Here is an 8249-nt window from a genome sequence, read left to right on the forward strand (position 1 = left end):
CATTTTCGTACAATCGGCATAAAGGCGATTCAGGCGCAATTTTAAACTCTCAATAATTGAATATTTCTTCGTAGCAAAGAATAAACTCTCCCATGTATTTTCACTGCAAATATTTTGTCATGAAATAGCACTTGGTTTGAGAATGAATATTGTAACTCTGTATATGCTTTTAAAGTGTCACAAAAAAATTAAATATTGACGTTTTATTAAATTTGGAATATTTCAATCTCGTATATCGAAATATGGAAACGGTCCCTTAACAGAATGTCATTTCTCCCAATGTAATTCATAATTATCCAAAAGTTGTACTTAGGGTAATTTTTTCTTCATTGGGAAATATATTCACGAGATGGAAATAAGGTGTTGCCATTGGAAATTTCAAAATTTGTCTAATTTAAATATGCCCAATTAAAATTTTAGGTACAGCATTTTTTAGTATTCTTTACCACCTTTGAAACTATCTTTTGTTTTCACATAGGGTGATCGAAATTGTTGGCTCCTATTTTTTTTCCCGCTATTATACATTCGATGTTAAATGCGTGCAGGCATCGGGAGCTAATGCCGATTTCGTTTATTTCACCTTTAATTTTGTAAATCTGATAAGTCTTGAATGTAATACGAAATTAATTTTAAACTAACAAGGGAAGGGCACGGGATTGAAATCTGAGATCGGGATGAGATTTAGTATAATGATGCTAAACATTTAGAATGTTCATTCATGAAAATATTAAAATGCAGTGGTCAGTCAATTTCGAGAAAATGGTCCTCCAACTTTTGGCAAAGCTTATATACTGATAAATTGACTGCCATCACGATGGCATGGTTGTCTAGGTAATCATTTCGTATGCGGAAGATTAGAGTTCGAACCTGGCTAGGATTTTTTCTTTTTTTTATTCAATTAAAAATTTACAAATACTTTAATTAATGTTGATTTTTTTTCCATCCAAAATATTTATTAACAAAATACATATTAAAATTTTAAAAGAAAAAAAAATCATAAATACAGATGCATTTTTTAAACAAAATAAAAGTATTTAAATTGCTACTTATTTTCATGCAAGGATAAATATTTATTATTTTAATACTTAAATTGTAATTTAATGTTTAAAAAAATAGTAATAAATATAAAATAAATGGTGATAATTATAAATACTCGCATCGTAAAAATATATTCAATATTTCTAAAAAAATAATGGAAACAAAATATAATACATCTTGCACAACTGATAAATAACGATTGTCCACAAGAGCAAGGTTTCTTTAAGAGATCTATGGGAAAACAAACTTCATTTCCATTTAAAAATATCTTTCATCAGAAAGTTGGGCAACGTACCATGCATACAATATCTTATTAAAAATTGGTGATGACAATTGATGGTGTACGATTGATTGAATTTTTACACTATCCTCGCGAGAATTTGTTTCTTGATCGTGTTCAATTAAGAATTTTGTATACGCTTTGAACCATCTGCCAAAGCATTAAATGAATTAACGCCTGCTCTCTGCTTTTTTATTATTATTACTGCAGTTGAGGATGTTTGCTCACATATTTAATAAATATCGGCTGCTCCCTTCCATTTTTGATATAAATACAGCTTTGTTGAGTTAGAATTGATAATTTATTATTATTAAAATTCAAGAATTTGAAAATGATGCAAGCAAGTTAAAATATCTGTAGCCATTAATGTTAAGTTTTTAATTATTTTTCCTTTAAACATTAAATTATAATTTACGTATTAAAAGAATGAGCATTTATCCTTGCATAAAAAATAAGTAGCATATTAATTAAATCTATCTGTAAATAGAAAAGTTTAAATAATTTTATTTAAAAAATGCATCTGTATTTATAATTTTTTTAAATTTTAATTTCATTATTATGGATTTTGTTAATATTTATTTTGGATGAAAAAAATTAAACGTATTAATTAAGAGTATTTATAAATTTTTAATTAAATGAAAGTTATTAAAGAAAAAATATCATACAGGTTTGAACCCTGACCTTCCGCCTATGAGACTGTTACCTAGATAACTATACCTTCGAGATCATCGGGATGGGAGTCAAGTTGTCAGTATATAAGCTTTACCAAAAGTTTGAGGACCATTTTCTCGAAATTGACTGGCCATTGCGTTTTAATATTTTCATGAATGAACATTCTAAATGTATACCATCATTATACTAAATCTCGTCCCGATCTCAGATTTCAACCCGGTGTCCTCCCCTTTTAAGACAATTCACATTTTTAATATCAAATTGCCGATTTGTACACAATCATGTGAAATTAAATAGAGTTATTAGAATAGATCATATATTTAATACATATGAGTAAAATTTTGAACTTTCCCTTTACTCTAAAATACCTAATTATGAATATTGCTTGCCATTGATAACTTTCATTTTTGTCCTTTTTTTTCTGATAGCGTGTATTAAACTTTAATTCTTTTTGATGTTTGCTTTAAATTAGATATTGTATATCCAAGACAATGCAAGCTACTAAAATGGTTTAATACAAAATTTAAGTGTATTTTTAAATCTTTTCGTAATGTATTTACGTTTATTTCGTAACAGACCTTTCCAATGGAAATCGTTCTTAAATTTCTTAATCTGAAACATCCTACGACCACTCGATTTTGTGTTTATTTCCCAAATTGCTAAGAATTAAAAAAAAAAAAAAACTGACGTCATTTCCAAATAGAGGGATAATTGAAAGATTGCGGGAAGTGCTTTTAGAATGTCTAGAAATTCATATTGAGCTGTCTAGGAATTTAGAATAACTTTCTGATGAATCGTAAGTGCAATAGAATTATTCACGAGTAGAAATTTAAATGTTTATTTTTTAAACATGAGAAGTTTGATTCGCTTTTGAAATGCATTGCGCAAAACATCAATGCAGCATTTTATTGAAAATGAAGCGATATACCCAAAGCTGCTCGAGATAATTCCTTTCACGTTAGAAAAAAACTACTTTTTTTATAAAGTATTATAATTTTTTTATCGTCTGTAATCATGTCTTTTTGCAATACTAATGTAACAATCTACAGTCTGAAATCTTTTTAATTAAAAATTATCAGTTGAAGCAGACGATGTTAGAAACTGCCGATTTCTGATTTTCTCTAAGTTTAAAATATATACTACTAACAGCCGGTTCGCCAATCTTAATGCACTTTACAATTTTAATAATTAAATATTTTATGGAACTCCCATTTTAATTGCTTCTTCATTAAAATATTTTAAAACTTCAAATTTTGATAGTCATATAATTCACTCATAATATTATAAAGGCCTTCAACCATAACGTAATATGTATCTCTCTAATTTTCTGTTAGCTCCCGTAGAATTTATGCTTTAAATTAAAGTGGAAATGGTTAAATTGCAATTAATATAAGAACATTTTTTTTTTACTGAAACGAAACCTTTTTTTTTTTAATATGAGTACTGAAAACAGAGTTGCTGAGTATTTAAACCTTATGGGCACTAAAAAAATATTTTTCTTAATTTATATAATATCTCAAGAAGTTTTCAACAAAATTTTCTCAGATTCATCATGAACAGATCGATTAATTAACAATGTTTAATTTTAAATGCATCAGACACTAAAAGAATAAACAGAATTAAGCCTTCAAAACCAAGTTCGTATCCGTTGAAAATAGTTGTCAACAATCAAAACACAACGCGCATGCTTGAATTTTGAAAGCCAATTATGGTAACGCAAATGTGTGAATTTTCTACTCCAGTTAGGGTAACGCTATGCAGATTAGACATTTTTAATTTCCGTTATTCTCTTTTATTTTAATTCAAAAGTACTTCAGAATGAATCTGAAAGATCAATTCATTAACAATGTTTGATTTTAAATGCATCAAACATTAAGAAAATAAACAGAATCCCTTGAAATGATCTGCCGAAAATTTCTCAAGCCTATCCTCTTTAGCGTGGGATAAAAAAACTGAAGCCTTACTTATTTGGGGGTGGGGAAATTGAAAGATTTTTTGGCGGGAAGTTAGTTTTTAATTAATAATTAAAATTCTGATTAAAAATTCAAAAAAGGGACCCCAGGTGCACATTCCCGACCTCCAAGGTATGCATGTGTCAAATTTGGTAGCTGTAGGTCGAACGGTCTGGCCTGTAGAGCGCCAACACACACACATTGAGCTTTATATGAGTATACATTACTGCAATTTTTATTCATAAATGCTGATATGAAATAAAGGTTTAAAAAACGCTTTGAGAGGCGATTTTTAAAGGATTTTATTAATAGTAAAATTAACTTAATTAAGTTCTTTTGATGAAAATTATTAATCTTTCTGCTTCAAAATTTTCTCTTTTAATTTCGCTCATATGCTCTCGTGTGTATTCGTGTTCATCAACAACTTTTTAAAAAAATTGCTGACGAAAGATTTAATTTTCGACTTTCACTTGAATTTGAGCAATGCACTTACTTTTTAGCCACATCATTTCATTCCTATTTAAAAACATTTTCAACAGATATGCTTAAAAATAAAATAAAGTTTTCTAAATTAATGATAGTAATTCAAAGTCGTAAGTCTAGCAATAAGAAATATCAATAAATTTCATTATTTCAGAATCGTCTGAGCTGATTTTTTCTTAAAATATTATAAATGAAAAATGCAAATAAATAAAATTGTTATCGTTGAATGGGTAAAATTTTGAATTTCAAGATGGGAATATATTTTTTGTATAATTTTCTCAAGTTAACCAAAACTTTGTCCTTTTTTCAATAGAAACCGATGTTTATTCGTTTCGCTTGCAACTAAGATTCACTTTCCCTGCATCCGTTTAAATGAATAACCAATTTTTGCTTTGAGGCATTGTTTTTAATGTATTGAAGTAGTGATTTAACAATGACATATATAATATTAAAAAAATTTATGAAGTAGAATGATATGGAATTGGAATTAAAAAAATATGTTAAAAGTATAAATTTCAATAACCCTTGTATAATGGTGGATATTTTGCTTTTATTTAATGGATTATAAAATGGCAAACCTTTTGAAATGATCGTTTTTAAAATTTTGACGTGACGGAGGGATTAAACAGTTAACTGTTTTTGACGGAAAAAGTACAACATTTTGTGTAAAGACGAGTTTATTCGTCAGGAATAATATTTACTGATAATTTGCAGTTTGAATTACAATTTTAGTAAACACTCAAGCAAATTCGTAAATTTCAAGATGTTTAAAATATTTTGAAGCCAAGTCGAAATCAAAGGGAACAAATGAAAGATTATTATGCGTTGTATCATCTTAGCTTAATATCATTTTCTAACGGCAAATTAAAATAAAATAGTTTTTTTTATGTTTCTTTTCGTTCATATGTAAAAAATGTACATTAGTTTAAGTAAATAAATAAATGTGATTATTGAAATAAAAAAAAAATAAGTCATTTTATTACCACATAATTTTTTATTACACATACTCTGTGTTTGACGAGAATACTCGTCATCACTACATTTATGCTACAAAATATAGGTAGACATTTTCCGAAGAAGTCGAAATAGTTAATTGGTTAATATTAACTCTTAAAGTTGGCTAAATTTTTATACATGACATAGCTGCCGAAGTACGAAATTCACGTGAAGGGCGACTAACTTGAGGGTTAAGATATTTTAACACGCCCATTTCCAATACTTACACTTGATATTTTCAGGCGTAGGATTTATAATTTAATTATTCTTTCTTTGCTATCTTTTATCTATAGTAGAAAAGAGGTCATCTAATTATACAGAAGGTTTTGTATAGTTAAATAGGTGTGATCCAAAGGCAAGTCGCAAAGTTTTAATGAAGCTTCAGAATTTAATATTCAAACTATATTACCAGGAGTTTCGACTTTTTTAATTTAATCCAGTGCATTTTTAGTCAATTTCCTGCTATCTTCATTATTTTTGCATTCAATTAGATTGTAAGGGGTTCATTTCTTTCATTTAATGAGATAAGTATAAAAATGTTACCATATCCACAAGGTACTCGTCAGTGTACATATACACACTGAAGGTACAGTTTGGAATTCAATATATACTGCTTTGTGCGCAGGTGGATTTAAATAAAAGTAGGGGGCTAAATAAATTAACTTTTGTAATAAATATTTAATAACCACTGAAATTTTTATTGTATGGTTTTGATACTTATCGTAGGCGAAGCGTGCTATGAATGTAAAAATAATATACTTATAAAATACAAACAAGTCAATAAGTGGAGGTAATCCCCTTGTCTTGTGAATGTCTTATATAATTTTTATAAAACTGGATACTGGGATTCTTATGTGATGGGAGTAATAATATGGGAGATATAATGAAGAATCATATTTTAAAATTCATAAAATAAATAAATTTTAAACATCAAGTTTTTTCATTTAATTTTTCTCGATCATTTTTACCCCTTTCCCTACAGTATTAATCAGCTTTTGGTATTTAATTCCGCAATGAAGCTTCCCTTTCGAATCATTTTCTCGACCAAGCTTTTCGCACTTTTGAGGAGACTGATTAACTAGTTGAGTTTCGAACTCCACTTGACTATGGCTAATCAGAGGAGTTGAGAGGTTTTAAAATCCATTTTAGTTTTTACACGCTTGCAACAAATGGTATCAAATATTGTTTGGCCGAGGTAATTGACAGTAGAATCAACTCATTAAGGTTTTCAAAATAGTCCCCGTGCAATGTAAAATGAGTGTAACTATCAAGTCAATTATTAGCAAGTGAATTTACTACCATTTCTCCCCACTTCGTTGGTAAGGTGTCTCAAGAGGCTGAATATTTTATATTTGGTTTTCTATACACCTGCTAAATAATGATCGCATAATTCATCCCTGGATATTTAAATCAGGGTTATTCTGTAAGCATTCATTCGAATAATAGACAGCAGTATAAAAGCGATATATGTAGATTTCCTTTATTTCAAACAAACTAGCATACCTTAAGAGAAGTATAATATTTGAATTAAAAAAAAACGGAAAAGTCGTAAACAATAACATTTACTCTCTTGACAGAAATTAAAAGCGTGCTTTCCACAAGAAGTATTATTATTGTAGTGGTAGCATTCGTCCCTACTCTGTCGTTTTGCATTTGCTTTATCTTCTCTCGAATCCCCCTCAGATAAGAGAATGAGAAGCTTACGGTGTAGTAGGTGGTTCTCATCACCGTAATGGGTATAATAATGGTGTGTGGTTGGTTACCCTTTGCCGGTGAGGGGACTTGACTCCTTCGGGAGGGACTGTACGTGGCCAATGGTGGCTCTTGAGAATCAATTATAGTACCCATCAATGCTGTTGGAGGTCCATATTACACAGTTTCTCAGTATTTCTGTCAGTATAGGTGATTTGAGGTTATCTTTGTCATAAAAAATTTAGTAAAATGCTGGAAAAGCGAAAAAAAAAATACCCGATGTCCAATTATGGTATTAACGCAAACATTTGCACTTTATCACCAAAATTCCAATTGAGTGGCCGACGATTGCAGTAAATCTTGAAAAGCAACACAGCCATGCTTATTACTTTCGGATAACTTATTTTATAAGGTAAGAATGTATTGTGTTTGAGGTAATGTGAGTGCAACAGAAGCATCTCAATTTTTAATGCCGGGTTTACACTCGGCCAGTTATAAGTTGGCAAGTAGGCAGCGCATGCGCAGAAAGGGACTGATTTATGTTTGCCTCAATTTCATAAGATTGATTGCTATAAATTGCCATTTTGGCGTCTCTGAATTTTCCTTTTTCACTGCATATCGTATTAAAATGATGTATATTTACACGAAGAAACGTGGTAAAATAAAAAAAAAAGGTCAACATACCTAAATGAGGAAAACTATAGAAAAAAATGGCAAATGAAACGTAAAAAACAAAGCCCAACAACAACCTTGAATTTGAAAGAGCAAAAAATTCGGAAATTAATCTATGATAAGTGATTAATTTATTTATGCCAAAAGAACCGCCAAATTCTACAAACGCATGCTCAGTAAGAAACAATACAATACACAGGCTTGTAGTTGTTTCGTCGGGCCATCGACCGAACAGCATTCTTCAGCCTTTCTACGCATGCGCTGCTTACTTGCCATCTTATAGATGGCCGAGTATAAATCCAGCATAATTATCGAACAGAAAGACGATTCAAATATATATTCAGCTTCACTACGAAGCAGAACAGGCTGCTGTGCTGAATGCTAAAAAATAAAAATCTCATCACTCTTAGCATTCACGGTTTGCATAAGATTCCAAATTTTCTGCAAGGAGGGGGGAAGAAAAT

Source organism: Argiope bruennichi, chromosome 6 (genome assembly GCF_947563725.1).
Source record: "Argiope bruennichi chromosome 6, qqArgBrue1.1, whole genome shotgun sequence".
NCBI classification, from domain to species: domain Eukaryota; kingdom Metazoa; phylum Arthropoda; class Arachnida; order Araneae; family Araneidae; genus Argiope; species Argiope bruennichi.